At 37.9% G+C, this 14913-nt stretch overlaps 1 protein-coding gene across 2 annotated transcripts in view; it reads left to right on the forward strand.

Moving 5' to 3' along the window:
- The first annotated feature begins 14636 nt into the window (after positions 1-14636).
- The window catches only part of U2af50 (U2 small nuclear riboprotein auxiliary factor 50), a 154684-nt gene continuing 154407 nt past the window's right edge, over positions 14637-14913 (forward strand). For both annotated transcript variants that reach the window (XM_090407544.1, XM_090407545.1), the window contains exon 1: positions 14637-14902. The gene's annotated coding sequence lies outside the window, so the exon portion shown is untranslated. The remainder of the gene's footprint in view (positions 14903-14913) is intronic.

Here is a 14913-nt window from a genome sequence, read left to right on the forward strand (position 1 = left end):
GTGGATCTTGTATATATGGTTAAAATCAGGGTGATCGTATGCAGGTTTACATTGTTTTTCAAGATGATTTGCTATTGCTTCAGCTTTATTAGCATCCGTGTGGATGAGACCTGAATTTATTTGGAGGGGGGGAAGAGGTTTATTTCTCTTTTTAATCTTTTGGATGAGATTCCATATGGAGTGGTTATCAGTAGAGATGGAGGTTAGTTTTTCTTCCCAGAGTTGAGTTCTATGGGCTGCAAGGGCATCTCTCACTGCAGATTTGAACCTGTTCAAGATTTGTTTGTCTTGTGGCGCCCTGGTGTTGTGATATCTTTTTCTTGCCTTATTTTTTTCTCTAATCAGATTCATAATATCTTCTGGCAAGTGAATGGACTTGCGGGTAGTTGCAGGGGTAGTAACTGCTGCACAGGGTGCTTTAATCTGTTCTGTTAAGTTTTTAACAGCTGTTTCAATTTCCTCTTTTGATTTAATGATGGGAACAGGGCCAATATAATTTGGATGTACCTTGGAGAGCCTTTCCCAAGAAATGAATGAGTGAGGGGGGGGAGATAATTTTTCAAGGTTTCCCAATTTTAATCGTATTGGGTAATGGTCTGATGATAGATCGTTGATCGTCATTAATTTGTATTGGAGTCTCTGATGTGCTGCAATATGACTATATCCAGCACATCAGCCCGACCATAAGTGTTGTGATGGGTGGGATCAGCAGGACCTATTACAAGAAGGTTGTTGAAACCAGCATAGTTTTGTAGTATCTGTCCATTTTTGTTGGTGGAACGGCTATTCCAGGCTGAATGCTTGGCATTTAAATCTCCTGCCACAATGATAGGCCTCTCCAGTATCGAATAAGGCGTTCAAATCCGAGCAGAGTAATGATTTTTGTGGAGGATGATATGCTGCAATGGCAAATTTTGGGGTTGTCTGAAGGTCTTAGGTGTGTCTCATTTAGTAAAAGGACATCTGACTGATGTCTTTGGACGAAATTTTGAAGTTCTAATATCTTACCCCGCAGACCGTTCGAGTTCCATGCAACGATCTCTAGAGATTCTGGTTTTAGTTTATTACTGTTCATTAGTGAGTGCTGAGATGATGGTTTGGGTATCTTTAGGAAGCTTTTGGTAGAAGAAGGTGATGGGTTGGATCTGCAAAAATCCAACAGCATATTTGCGAGAGAAGAGGTAATGATAGCTGCCAGATTTGTGTGTGGTGTTGTCTGTTCACAGGATGACTGTTTAGGACGAGGTACATCCGCATATGTCGTAGATTGTTGATGCGGAATTACTCTTTTGGGAACCTCTGACTTCTTCTGAAGGGCGTCTGACATTTTATATTGAACTACAGGAAACTGTGAAGTAATCTCTGACATAGGTGAGGAAGAAAATGTTTCTGCTTCTGATTTTCTATTTCTTGGATTGTACATGCATCCTCTGTAGTTGGCAGTGTGAAGACTGCCACAATTGGCACATTTATCCAGTGTGGATTTTGATTTAGAGCACATATTTATTGGGTGGCCGACCCCACATTTTAAGCATCTAAATTCAGCACTACACATTCTCTGTGCGTGACCAAACTTCTGACATCTATGGCATTGCCCTGTCGAAGCCCTTTTTCTTAATGGTTCTATAGTGATTTTCAGTCTACAGATGGACGTCAGATCATATATGTGCTTGTAGGTTTGACTAATCTCTACTAACACCAGTGGAATTGGAATCCTGTCTCTCCTGGTCATTCTGCTGACTTTTACGGGTGGTAAATCTTGCTGGTGTAGATCTGCAGTGATTTCTTCTGTGGAAACATCTTCAGATACACGTCTAATCACTACCTTGATGTTTTTTTTTCTTTTCTGATCCCAGTGAAAAAGTGTGGTACTGAATACCTCTAGTATTCAATTCAGAGGTTAGCCGTCGATAATCCATCACTGTTCTGGGTTGGATTTTAATACCGTCTGTGACATTTTTTGCTTGGCTGTATGAGATCTGTAAGTTGTACATCGCAGTCCTTAGGGACATCCATTTATTCTTTTCATGCAGAATAACCGGGGTGGGGTATCTTTTCCCTTGAGGAGGTAGGAGAGTCTTGGACAGATCTTCTTCCATTATATCCACATTTGGTGGTTCAGAGGCCATAGTTTTGCACTTTTTTGGTGCGCGAACCTCCTGATAATCAGTGGGGTCAGTAAGGGGATTATCCTCAGCAGTTGTTGCTATTTTGCTAGCGCTGTCTTGAAGAAGTTCTAAGAGTTCAGAGTCATCTGTATCAACTTCTTTTATATCATGAACTACTACCTTTCGTGGTCATTTTGTGTGAAGCAGATTTCCCACGTGTTTAAAAATTGCTAGAAGCTGCTTAAAATTAAGTTCCTGGTACGGTGCATCCATGGTTAGACCCAAGTCTTGTTCTGTAGAGCAGGACATGACTTTCCCTTTCCACAATAGTAATAATAGACAGTTTCTAATGAAGTAAATGAAGCAATGAAACAATGGCGATACTGATGGCAGTAAGCCTAGCGTATCGCCCTTGTTTTGAAAATTGTTGACTTACCTGGTTAGCTGATTCTTTGGACCTCTTTAAAATAAACTGATTGATTATAGTAGTAAAACTATTAACTTCTATTAAATTTACTAGTCAAAATTCCTTGAATCACATTTTATATCAACTATCAAAAACCCGCACGTCAGACATCAAAAATCATTCAATTCAAGCTATGACCGATCAATTCTCTGATCATCGATCAAGATCGCTGGTCCAAGACTATCACTAGTTATAAGCAGCGACGTTTGATGAAACGGGAAACAAGTGCTGCTATCTCTTGGTACCTAACTCGCACATGATATGTTACTGTCTGAAACAATGTTGATTCTACAGTATATTTTATTGAGTTATTATATTCATAAATTCTATTTGGTTATCTATTCTTAATACTCACACTTTCCCCATTATGGATATGACCCTACTAGAGAGCTTCAAAATTGCACTAATAACCTTATGAAAACAACTTATGGGTTAAAACAAAGAAACCAGACTAGCTGTCAATCTCTTCATCTTCTTCCTCAAGGTCTATATGGGATGCCCAAAAATATATAAAATATAAAACCCAATAGTAGAAGGGATAGATTCTCAACATACCTTCTTGCCAAACATGTGGGGTAAGCTACTTAATGGCCTGATAGGACAATTACCATCATTTTTTAATTATTCGTGCATTTTGTTTCAAGCATCAGCAATATTATCCTTGATGGACATGATATTTTAGCAAGATTTCATATAGTTAATCTGTTTACCAATGTAACTAATGATGATCTACTTGCACTACTACAAGACGAATTATATAAGAAAGTTATGACATCCCTGAAACACTCATTTCACCTGGATATTTTAAATATAAAAATATGATATTCAAAAAGAACTCTGGTCTAATCATGGACAGTCCGGTAAAAAAAACTTTTATATCGTCTTACTTTTTCATGAATACAGAATATTACATAAGCCTCATCCCAATGTCCCGTTTTTGTCTGAAGGAAATATGGTCGGCCTAGTCATATCTAAAGATAGCATTAAGATCGACCGGATGGAACAAATCAGAAATATGTTTACTGATTTCATCCAGATCACTAGATGGATGACAGAATCTTCCTCATCAGGGCGAGAAGAATTAATAAAGTGATTAAATAGTGCACAGGCTCTAGTTCTGGCATGCATACAGTCTCTCACATGTTATTATGGTTATTAATAAACTAATTAATGGTTATTAATAACCATTGGTTATTAATAATTATGGATATTAATAAACAGGCACTACGTGAGGTCAAAGGACAATGCAGGATACCCATTCAATCCATTAAGACAATACCTATCATACATCTCCTTAAAAGTATTCACTGTTGGGGCACTCACAACCCCCTCTAGCAATCTATTCCACTCATTCACCACTCTCAAAGGCACGCACCTTGTCCGCACATTCTTACTAACCACTAACTTCCAAGTGTGACTCCTTATTTTCCCAATACTCTCCATGTTTTGAATTTTCTTCTGTGTCAATCTTATACGTGTCTTATGTCTTTATCTTATTCACTGTCCTCCGCCTGTCAGATAAACTTTACAACACATGCACCCACATTCTATCCTCATAAGGAATATTCCACAGACTAATCACCAGCTTGCTCACTCGTCTATGAATCTTCTCCACTACCTCTCAATCCTCAAGAAATGCTGGTGACCAAATTTCTGCACAGTAGCCCACATGTAGCTGAATTATAGCTTTATGAAAAATGAAAAGGGATAATAACCTTCCTAACTTTACTTGGCAATGTGCTTTTACGCATCCAAAAATCCTGTGAGCTATTTGCTAACTCTTGCAATATACACTCTGAATTTCAAATCTATATCCACCATCACTTCCACACCTTAGCCTCATCAATTCCCTTTAATCTAGAACTCTCAATATGATATTAAATAGGTAATCTTTTCATTGCAAATTGATTACATTACGTTTTACAAGATTAAATTGACAGACATTATCCTTTGATCTATCTGCAATTATTTTAAATCATCCTGCAAGACACCTATATTACTTCTATCAATATTGCCCTCCCCAGTTTTGCATCATCAGCAAACAACTGAATGTCACCCTCTCAAATCTGCCACTTATCATCAATGTACAAATTAAGCAATGGTCCTAGTACATAGCCCTGGCGAACTCCAATAGTCGACCTCATTCGCCTTGATTCTGCTCCACCACACATTACCCTGTGATGTCCGTATATCAGCCCCCCCCCCACATTTACTACACCAGCCTCATATCCAGTCCCATTTCCCATTTCCTCTGACTTATGTGTTGGACAGAATATCCATGTGGTATTCTTTGAAATGTCATTGCAAAGTCTGGCAGTAACATGGTGTAAGAATTTCCTTTATACAATTCTGCTGTCACCTTATTATAAAATATTCATAAATTACTGAGGATGGACCTACCTTTTACAAAGCCATGCTGTCCGCTATAAACTATCATATTCCTATCCACCCATTTTAGAATTTTGCTTTTTTACCAAATCTTCAAATACTTTAAACACCACTCCCTAAATTGGTCTGCAATTTGCTACTTCTGTCTTGGAGCCACCTATATACAGTAGAGCTATTTTATCCTCTTTCCACTCTCTCTTGGAACCTTGCTAGAGCTGAAATGTAGATTAAACAACTTCGTCAGAGGAGCTGCCATCTCACTTCTACATTGTCGTAGCACACGAGCAGACATATCATTCAGGTCCACTGCTATATTCACATTCATATTTTTCAACATACTGAGTACCTCTTGTTCACCTGCCTCAATGCATTTTCTGTTATTTCAGTAACTGCGAAATCATGGTGGTGATTATACCCTTGCAAACTAACTTAGTAACTGAACTTTTTTTCCGGTTCTGTCACTTTCCTACAATCAGCACTAAGTAAAGTTATATCTTCATAGTGATTCTTTCTCTTACTTCCTAATTAGAGAAAAAATTATTTTGGATTTACTTTGGCCTGCTTAGCTAATTTTCTCTCAAAATCTGATGTAGCCTTCACCTATCTTGCTTGTGCTTTATATTGCTGATGAGCATGCTAATTACTTTTTGTTTATGTTATTTCCACAATTGTTTCTTTTTTTTTTGCAGCTCTTGCGTTATAATGCTACTCATCCACTTAATCTCCACTCTGTTTATCCCCGTTTGACCATAAGTATGCAGTCTGATACCTGCCTCGCTCTGCAATCCCTGACCGCTTTCCATGCACTAATGACGTTCATTCGATGTAGTTTCTTATGCGCACTGCTTCAAGTTGACTCTTAAATTTGTCAATAATCGCCAGCTTTGTAGTTTCGCATAAACACTTTCTTGATTGAAAATTCCACATGTTGAGCAACCTCCCAGGACAAGGCTGCATTGTCATTTTCCCCGATCAGAGGTAGAGTTGCTACTGGAGCCATATATACCAGTAGATCTTTTGATGCTATTACCAGATCCAACTCTCTGGAACCCCTGTTCCGTTTCATCACGTGTTATTTCAGGTATTTATCCCTTAGTTACGATATAAATTCCATTTCCCTTTTACTGTGTGCCATGTCTTCCTTGCCATTTATATCACCATGAAGTTTCCCATGCTAATTGCGAGGCCTGCACTCATTGTACTAATATGCTGATGCATGGCATCTACATGTTCTTCTGAACCCCGAGGTAAATAGTAGCAACCAACAATCCAGACAGCCTCAAATTCTATTTTTTTTACTGAAGTTCTTCAGCCATCATTAATTATATCCCTCCTTCTGCCCTATTTCTTCTATCTTCTAAAAAATTCAAAATCCTTTACATACTAAAATTCAAAATCCTTTACATACTAATTGGTCTTCAATTTGCTACTTCCGTCTTGGAGCCACCTTTATACAGTAGAGCTATTTTAGCTTCTTACCACTCCCTTGCAACCTTGCTAGAGCTGAAATGTAGATTAAATAATGCTAAACAAAACTGTAATGATAAAACTCCTCTACTTTATTTCTGATTCTTTGGGCATTAATGTACATGCCTTTCAACATTCTCTTGGACCCACAGTTACTCTTGCATAATGTGATTATCTTCCCATTCTGATTCGAAAACCTGGGAAACAGCACCAAGCTCTTCATAATCTTTCCTGCAGTCATACTTATCTATTGCAGGGGTGGCTAGACACCTGCTTGATTACTTCTCCCCTAATATGTTTAATTTTCCTGGTGTTGCACTTCCGAATTCACAGAATAACATTTTCTCCGAGCACTTATCTCCAAAACCATTTATGTGTAGTCCATCAGTTATATAGAGATCTTTACATCCATCAATTACGATTCACACTTCTATTAAGTACATACCATTCATCATGCAAAATCTTCTCATTGACAGTCATAGCTCGCTCTTCTTCTTGATTCCATTCCATCATACGATGGCACCATACTCAATCTTTACTTTCTTACTCTTCATTATTGGTTTTTCTTCAAACATCTCTTTCATATAATAATTAAAATAATAATAATAATAATAGTAACAGTCATGTTTGAATAGGTGACCCCATGCTATTGTTAGCATGAGTTGAATGTGTGTGACAGCTAATTTTAGAGCGCAAGTACTGGATTACTGCGCTATGGGAATCAGGCAAATTGCAGCTCAGATTATTGTTCATGTGTGAAGGGTACAGAACTATTTCTTTAGATTCTATAATTCATCTTTCAAATTCATCCTTGCATATATATAAATTGGTTGTGCAGTCCCAATCAACTTGGTGTTGAAGTTCTATAAAACATCTAGTTGGCAATTTCTCCTCCTTCATCAAAATCTCTGAAGATTTCATATTAAAAATAAAAAATTAAATCTCAAAGACTCTGACAGAATGGTGAGTTTTGACATTGTGTCTCTTTTTACGAATGTACCTACAAATGAAGTTCTGACTCTTCTTAAGGACAAGGTTTCTAAGAAAATATTTGCTCTACTAAAACACTTCATTAATTCCGGCTATTTCTGCTACGAAGATTAACTATATAAACAAACAAGCGGGTTAGCTATGGGCAGCCCTCTATACCCAGTCTTAGCTAAAATTTTTTACAAGATTTTGAAGAGAGAGCTATTTCTATAGCAACCTTAAAACCTAAAGTGTGGTAACGTTACATTGATGACGTCTTCCTTATCTGGAAACATGGTTTAGAAGAAATACAAAACTTCCTAAACCATTTAAATAATCAACATCAAAATATTAAATTCACATCAGAACTAGAGATTAACGGTGTTCTCCCCTTCTAGGATCTAAAGAACAGTAGATTACCTGACTGTCTTAAATTTTCAATTTTTCGAAAAACCACCCACACTGATAGATATTTGCATGCCTCCTCTCATCACTTCCCTGCTCAAAAACATGGCATCATCTCCACTCTTGCCCATCGTGCAAGATATCTTACTTCTACAGAAGAAGACCTTCATATAGAAATTAACTTCCTGAAAATCAGCTTCTTAAATAATGGATATTCATCTCGTAACATCACTAAACGTTTGAGACCACGCCAACAACCTCGACAAGAAGATGAATCCAGCCTTATAACTCACATACAGTTATCATTTATTAGCTCTCTTACCCCAAAACTATCTTGGATTATGAAGAAATTCAACATAAAGACTGACTATACAACTCTCCAACACTTCGTTCTTTTCTGAGTCGACCAAAACCAAAACACAACCAACTGCATTTTCCTGGTGTTTATAAAAGTATGTGCGACTGTGGTCGAACTTCTTTTGGCCAGACAGATAAATCTATTTCACTACGTCTTGAGGAACATAGACGTGATATCTCCTACAGTAGAACACGAGTGAGCGCCCTTTCCAGTCATGTTCTTTTCTCCGCCAACTCTAACATCGAAGAACGTCAACACCAAGTGTTGACGAACACCGAACACAACGAATTTATATATATATGCAAGGATGAATTTGAATGACGAATTATAGAATATAAAGAAATAATTCTGGACCATTCTCACATGAACAATAATCTGAGCCACAATTTGCGTGATTCCCATAGCGCAGTAATCCAGTACTGACACTCTAAAATTAGCTGTCACACACATTCAACTCATGCTAACAATAGCACGCGGTCACCTATTCAAATATGATTGTTACTATTCTTCTTCTTTTTATTAAGCTGGAAAGTCCATGTTTATTACCTTGTTAGTTTTATAAGTTTTGTGTTATTTCTTACTCACCTGAAGAAGTCGGGACACCAATGAAACTAGTTGTGATTTATTTATGTTTTTTGTTATACTTTCTCGGGTTCTAGTCAGTTAAATATTAATTTTATATATATATATAATCCTCAATGGGTTCGCTCTAGTGAGTAGGGGCATGGCGAACCCGACGCACCTGAAGCTGGACCACGCCTTACTTCATGTAATATACACCAGTTATATTATCTGTAAACTAGTCCCTACTCTTCTTTCCCTTTGTGTTTCTTTTCACCTTGCTCCTTCCCCCAATGCTATTAGAGTATTCGAGGGCTAGGGGTGATTCTGTCATATTTACCTATTTTTTTTTATCTCATGCACCTGCCCACCCCCAGTTAAAAATGGTGAAGACAAACCAGAAGTCTATACCGCATCGGTTGTCGCGCGGGTTACCAAGGACCGCACTGGATGTTAGGCTTCCTGGACAGCCAGTGACAAATGGGCTACAGGAGCAAGATCCACAGAACTCGAAAGTATTTACTAGGAAAAAGTGGAGCATGGCTGAAAATAGACAAGTCATGCAGTTCTTTTACATTCAAAACCATCAGTTAGGGGATTTCAGAAACCAATGTTCGAACTTTGGCTTGAACGACACCCAAATTCTGAAATTCATTCGAAAGGCTGATGCAGCAACGCAACTTCGTTATCAAGCGCAAGGTATTTAGTGAACTTAATCTGGAAGCACTAAAACCTCAAGCTGTAAAAGGAGACCGTACTGAACCTGAAGTGACCAAGAATATGAATGAAGCAGAACCAGATTCCAACGTGTAGAATGCTGAAAATTTTGAAAATATACAAATAGTTGAAAGGAAGCTATCAGATAAGGAACAAGAACTCACACGAAAAATTAACGAGCAAATGAACAGCAACCAGGAACGAGTTAGGCTTCCAGTATTGAGACAAGTACCTCAACAAAAACTGAAGGGAACTCCTACAAGAGGCCAATAAAGCTGCAAGGGATATTCCTTCTGAACTATTGCGCAAACGAATCAACTTATGTACTCAATAGCCTGCGTCGTAACATCTGAATTAGGATATAAGATTAGTGAACCAAAAGCAGTAAGACTCAGGAACCAAAATGGAAGCATCGACTGGAGAATAAAATTCTTAAACTCAGAGTAGACGTCAGCAATTTGAAAAACCTTAAGGAAAAGAAGCCGAAAAACACAAAAATCCGAAATAACCTCATAAAGAGATTTAATACTAGAATACGACGACCTATTGATGAAGTATTAGAGGAAGTGAAGCAAAAATTAGTTGCAGTTGCAGCTAAAATAAGAAGATACAGTACACGCATTGAACAGCACAAGCAAAATTCGATGGTTTGCGCAAATCAGCACCAGTTTTACAAGGAAATTGATTGCTGCAGGAATGATAACCTTAAAAAAATATAAATATAAATACCAGAGACAAAGAAAATACACTAAAGTTTTGGAAAAACCTATGGGACAACCGTAAGAGGTACAATAACAAGGCAAAATTGATTGAACAAATCTCAAGAACGAAAAATGGACCAACTGAAAATAACAACTGAAATGGTTCGAAAGCAAGTTAAAAAAATAAAAATCGGTCAACACCCAGGAAGGATGAATTACATGGCTACTGGTTGAAATATCTAACAGGCTTACATGAAAGAGTTTCTAACCAATTTTATGATGTTTTAGAAGGAAAATGCAAAGAAGAGTGGCAAACAGCAGGGAAAACGTGTTTGATCATAAAGGATAAAGAAAAAAGTCCAAACCCAGAAAACGTCCGACCAATAACCTGCCTGCAAACAACTTTTAAGTTACTCACAGGCATACTAGCTGATAAAATATACAGCTATCTTAAAGCAAATTCTCTTCTCCCAATTGAACAAAAAGGTAACAGCAAAAATTCAAGAGGCACAAAAGACCAATTGCTGATTGATAAAATCTTCTTCTTCTTCTGCAGCTTCTCCCACTTAAGTGGGGTCACTGTTTGTAATGAGTCTCCTCCACACCCTCTTCCTGTCTTGGGCTGTCACCACATCCAAGTTCTTCAGCCTCAAGTCCTCTTCTACCAGCTCTCCATCTCTTCTGTGGCCACCCACGCTTCCGCCTTCCTTGCACATCCATCTGCGTTACCCTTCTTCCCACATATTCGTCCTCCCTCCTCATCACATCACCAAACCATCTCAACCTTGCCTCCTGTATTTTCGCTCGTATGTTCGTAACATTCACTGTACCCCTGACAGTCATTTCTCAGACGATCCTTTCTGCTCACACCGCACATCCACCTAAGCGTTCTCATCTCTGCTACTTCCATCCTGCCGATGTTATTTTTCCTCAGGGCCACAGTTTCTATAGCATATGTCATAGCTGGCCTCACTACTGTCCTATAAATTTTGCCTTTCAGATTGATCGGCACCCTCTTATCGCATAACACTCCAGCCATCTCCCTCCAGTTCCTCCAACTCGCTTGTATCCTGCATCCCACTTCCTTCTCAGCTCTTCCATCTTCTTCCACTGTTGAACCTAAGTATCTAAAGTCTCTCGCCTTCCTGATGACATTTCCTTCCAGCTCCAGATCTGTCTCCTCTCCGCCGCCCACTGTACAACACATAAACTCTGTCTTACTTCTGCTCAGTCTCATACCTCTCTTTTCCAGTACTTTTCTCCATCTTTCCAGTTTAGTTCCCGCTTCTTCTCTTGAATCTGCACACAGCAAGATGTCATCTGCATATAACATTGTCCAACGTGCATCTTCTCTGACCTCCTCTGTTACCACCTGTATCACAATATTAAACAGAAACGGACTTAATGCTGACCCTTGATGCAAGCCAACTGTTACTTGAAAACTTTCTGTCTGTCCCAGACAGATCCGAACATTTGTCTTCACATTTCTGAACATTTCCCGCTACAACCTGACATAATTCTCCGACACCTTCTTCTCCCTCAAACACCTTCAGACTTCTTGCCTTGGCACTCTATCATATGCTTTCTCCAGATCAATAAATGCCAGATGTAGCTCCCTTTGTTTTTCTCGATACTTTTCCTTCATCTGCTGTAACCCAAAGATAGCATCTGCTGTTGATCTACCAGGCATGAAGTCAAATTGTTCCTTTGCAATCTCCACTTCCTTCCTCAATCTACCATCATGATCGCTTTCTAGGATTTTCATTGTGTGGGACATCAACTTTATTACTCTGAAATTTTTAGTCTTGTGCATCCCCTTTACCCTTGTAGATGGGGACAAGAGTACTCTCCCTCCATTCCTCGGGTATATTTTCCTGTTGGCAAACTTTCATGAACAGGTCCCACAGCAGGTGTATTCCCTTTTCACCCAGTGCCTTGCATGCCTCCACTGGAATTCTGTCGGGACCCACCGATTTTCCATTCCTCATCCTCTTCATGCCCTCCATCACTTCCACTCTACTGATGTTCTGCACCATCCCCTCAGAAGGCTGCCCATCTCCTCTGTGAGTCCTTGCATTTTCCTCATTCAAAAGTCCCTCAAAGTATATTTTCCATCTGTTTTTTATGTCCACATCCCTCCATAATACAATTCCTTTAGCCTCTTTGATCTGTCTCACATGTAAGATGTCCTTTGCTGCTTTATTTCTACATTTCGTTAGTTGGTAAATTTTTCTCTGTCCTTCCTTTGTTTCTAATTGATCATACAGATCTTGATATGCCATGGCCTTCGCCTGTGCCACAACTCTCTTGGCTTCTTGCTTTCTCTCTCTCTACACCTCTCTGTCCTCTTCCACTCTTGATTTATCCCACTCCTGCTTTGCCTTCCTCTTAGCTGTCACTGCCACTTGTACATTATTATTCCACCACCAACCCTTCTTCTGCTCTCTAACCTTTCCAGATGTCTCACCAAGCACCTCGATTGCACAGCTCAGGATTACTTTTGAATTATGTTTCCACCAATCTTGTACACTTTCCAGTCCATCCGATTCATAGTTGGATTTTAAAATGCACAGAACTATTTGGTATTAGCAAAAACGTGCAAAAAGTTTTGCAATCCAGGATGAAAAACTGGAAAACAATGTTGGTTATAAATGGAGAAGAAATTGGAGAGATAAACATAAAAAGGGGCATCTTTCAAGGAGACTCATTATCTCCTCTATTGTTTATATTGTCACTAATCCCCTTAACTAGAATTTTAAATAAAACTGCTCATGGTTATCAAACTGTGCAAAAGAGTGCAAAGATATTTCACCTTTTATACATGGACGATCTCTAGTTGTATGCAAAATCAGAGAATGAACTAGGATCATTGCTAAACACTGTTCACATATTCAGTCAAGATATATCAATGGATTTTGTGGATTTTGGCTTAGACAAATGTGCAATTGCTGGAATAACAAGAGAAAAGTTTGAAGATATGAACGAAATCGAACTGCTCAATGGTGAAATAATCAAAGCAATACAATTCGAAGACAGCTGCAAATATTTGGGAATTTTAGAAGCATCACAAATTCTGCACAATAAGATCAAAGAAAGAACTAGAGCAGAATACATAAGACGATTAAGAAAATTCCTTAAGTCATTGCTTAATGCTGGAAAATTGATAAAAGCAATTAATACCTGGGCCATACCTGTTCTGAGATATTCAGCAGGCATTGTTGAATGGACCCAGCTAGAGTTGAAAGATTTAGATTGAAAAAGTCGAAAATTAAGGACAATGCACCATTCCCTCAATCCTCGCAGTGACATTGATAGGCTATATCTATCACGCAAAAAAGGAGGTAGAGGAATATTACAAGTGAAGCAAGTTATTGAGGAAGAAAAACGAAATTTAAATGATTATCTGCATCAAACAACGGAAAAATTTCTAATTGAGGTAAGGAAAGAGGGTTTATTTAAACCCATGGAGACAAAATTGGAATACAAAACCAACCAAGGAAAAGTTAGAACCGAAAGATGGAAAAATAAGGCATTGCTTGGAAAATACCTTCACAGCATGGAGGATTGCGCTGACAGCAACTTGACCTGGCAATGGTTGAAAAATGGAGCACTAAAGAAAGAAACAGAATCGGTAAATTTTGCAGCACAAGAACAGGCCATTAAAACCAACGTTATGAAGGGAAAACAAAAAATTCAAGAAGACAGTAAATGTAGATTGTGCAAAGAAAAGGAAGAAACGGTAGACTACATTATAAGTGGATGCAGCAAAATCACACAAATTGAGTACCGTAAAAGGCATAATGACGTAGCTAAGATAATCCACTGGCATTTATGTAAAACGTATGAGTTCGAAGTAAAGACTATTGGAAGCATAAAGTTCACCAGAAAGTGGTTGAGAATGAAAAAGCTAAAATACTCTGGGATTTCAAAATCCAGACTGACAAAAGCTTGGAATGTAATACACTTGATATTACAGTGGTTGAAAATAGTAAAAACAAGGGTGTTACGTTTATCGAAATATCAGTACCAGGAGATAGTCGGATTGACAACAAAGAAAATGAAAAAATTACAAAATATCGCGATTTGCAAATCGAAGTTGAACGAATCTGGCAAAAGAAAACGAAAGTTGTTCCTTAATAATGGGTGCTTTTGGCGCCATCCCTAAAACATATATATATATATATAATATATATATATATAATATATATATATAACATAATTGTGACTAATTCCCATGATTCTAGGTGGCTGATTACGTTTTCGTAACATAAACGATTTCGTGGAGTTGTTCAGCAAATTCTAATTGTGTGTAAATATTCTAGACACTGTATGTTTCTTTTGATGCTTATTGTAATGTTCAATTATTCATCTCGTTTTTGTATGCAATTTTTTTTTTAAACTAAATTTAATACATTATTTTTATGATTGGATGATTTTTGGTAATATTGTTGTAACAGATAGTATAATAAACGGCGCCCTAATATACGAAAGCCATTTTGTTTTAGTAGAGGTAACATTTTATTCGTACGAAATTTGTATGGTAGGAATATTGGTTTCGTGTTAGTTAAATAGGGAAAGTTTTAATGTATCTTTTTTGAGGACATGTTCTGCGTAATATGAAATGTTAATGAATCTTGCCGTAGATATAATTTGAAGCGAGTTGGATATATGTATATTTATATAAGCCTAAAAGGCTTTTAAAAGTTCGTATCGTAGTTAGTTCGTTATTTGCTAATGTAAAAGTCGTCAGGTAAACATTAAGGTAAACTAATT

This window comes from Typopeltis vanoorti, chromosome 17 (assembly GCF_054136105.1).
Source record: "Typopeltis vanoorti isolate ZY-2024b chromosome 17, IOZ_Tvanoo_1.0, whole genome shotgun sequence".
NCBI classification, from domain to species: domain Eukaryota; kingdom Metazoa; phylum Arthropoda; class Arachnida; order Uropygi; family Thelyphonidae; genus Typopeltis; species Typopeltis vanoorti.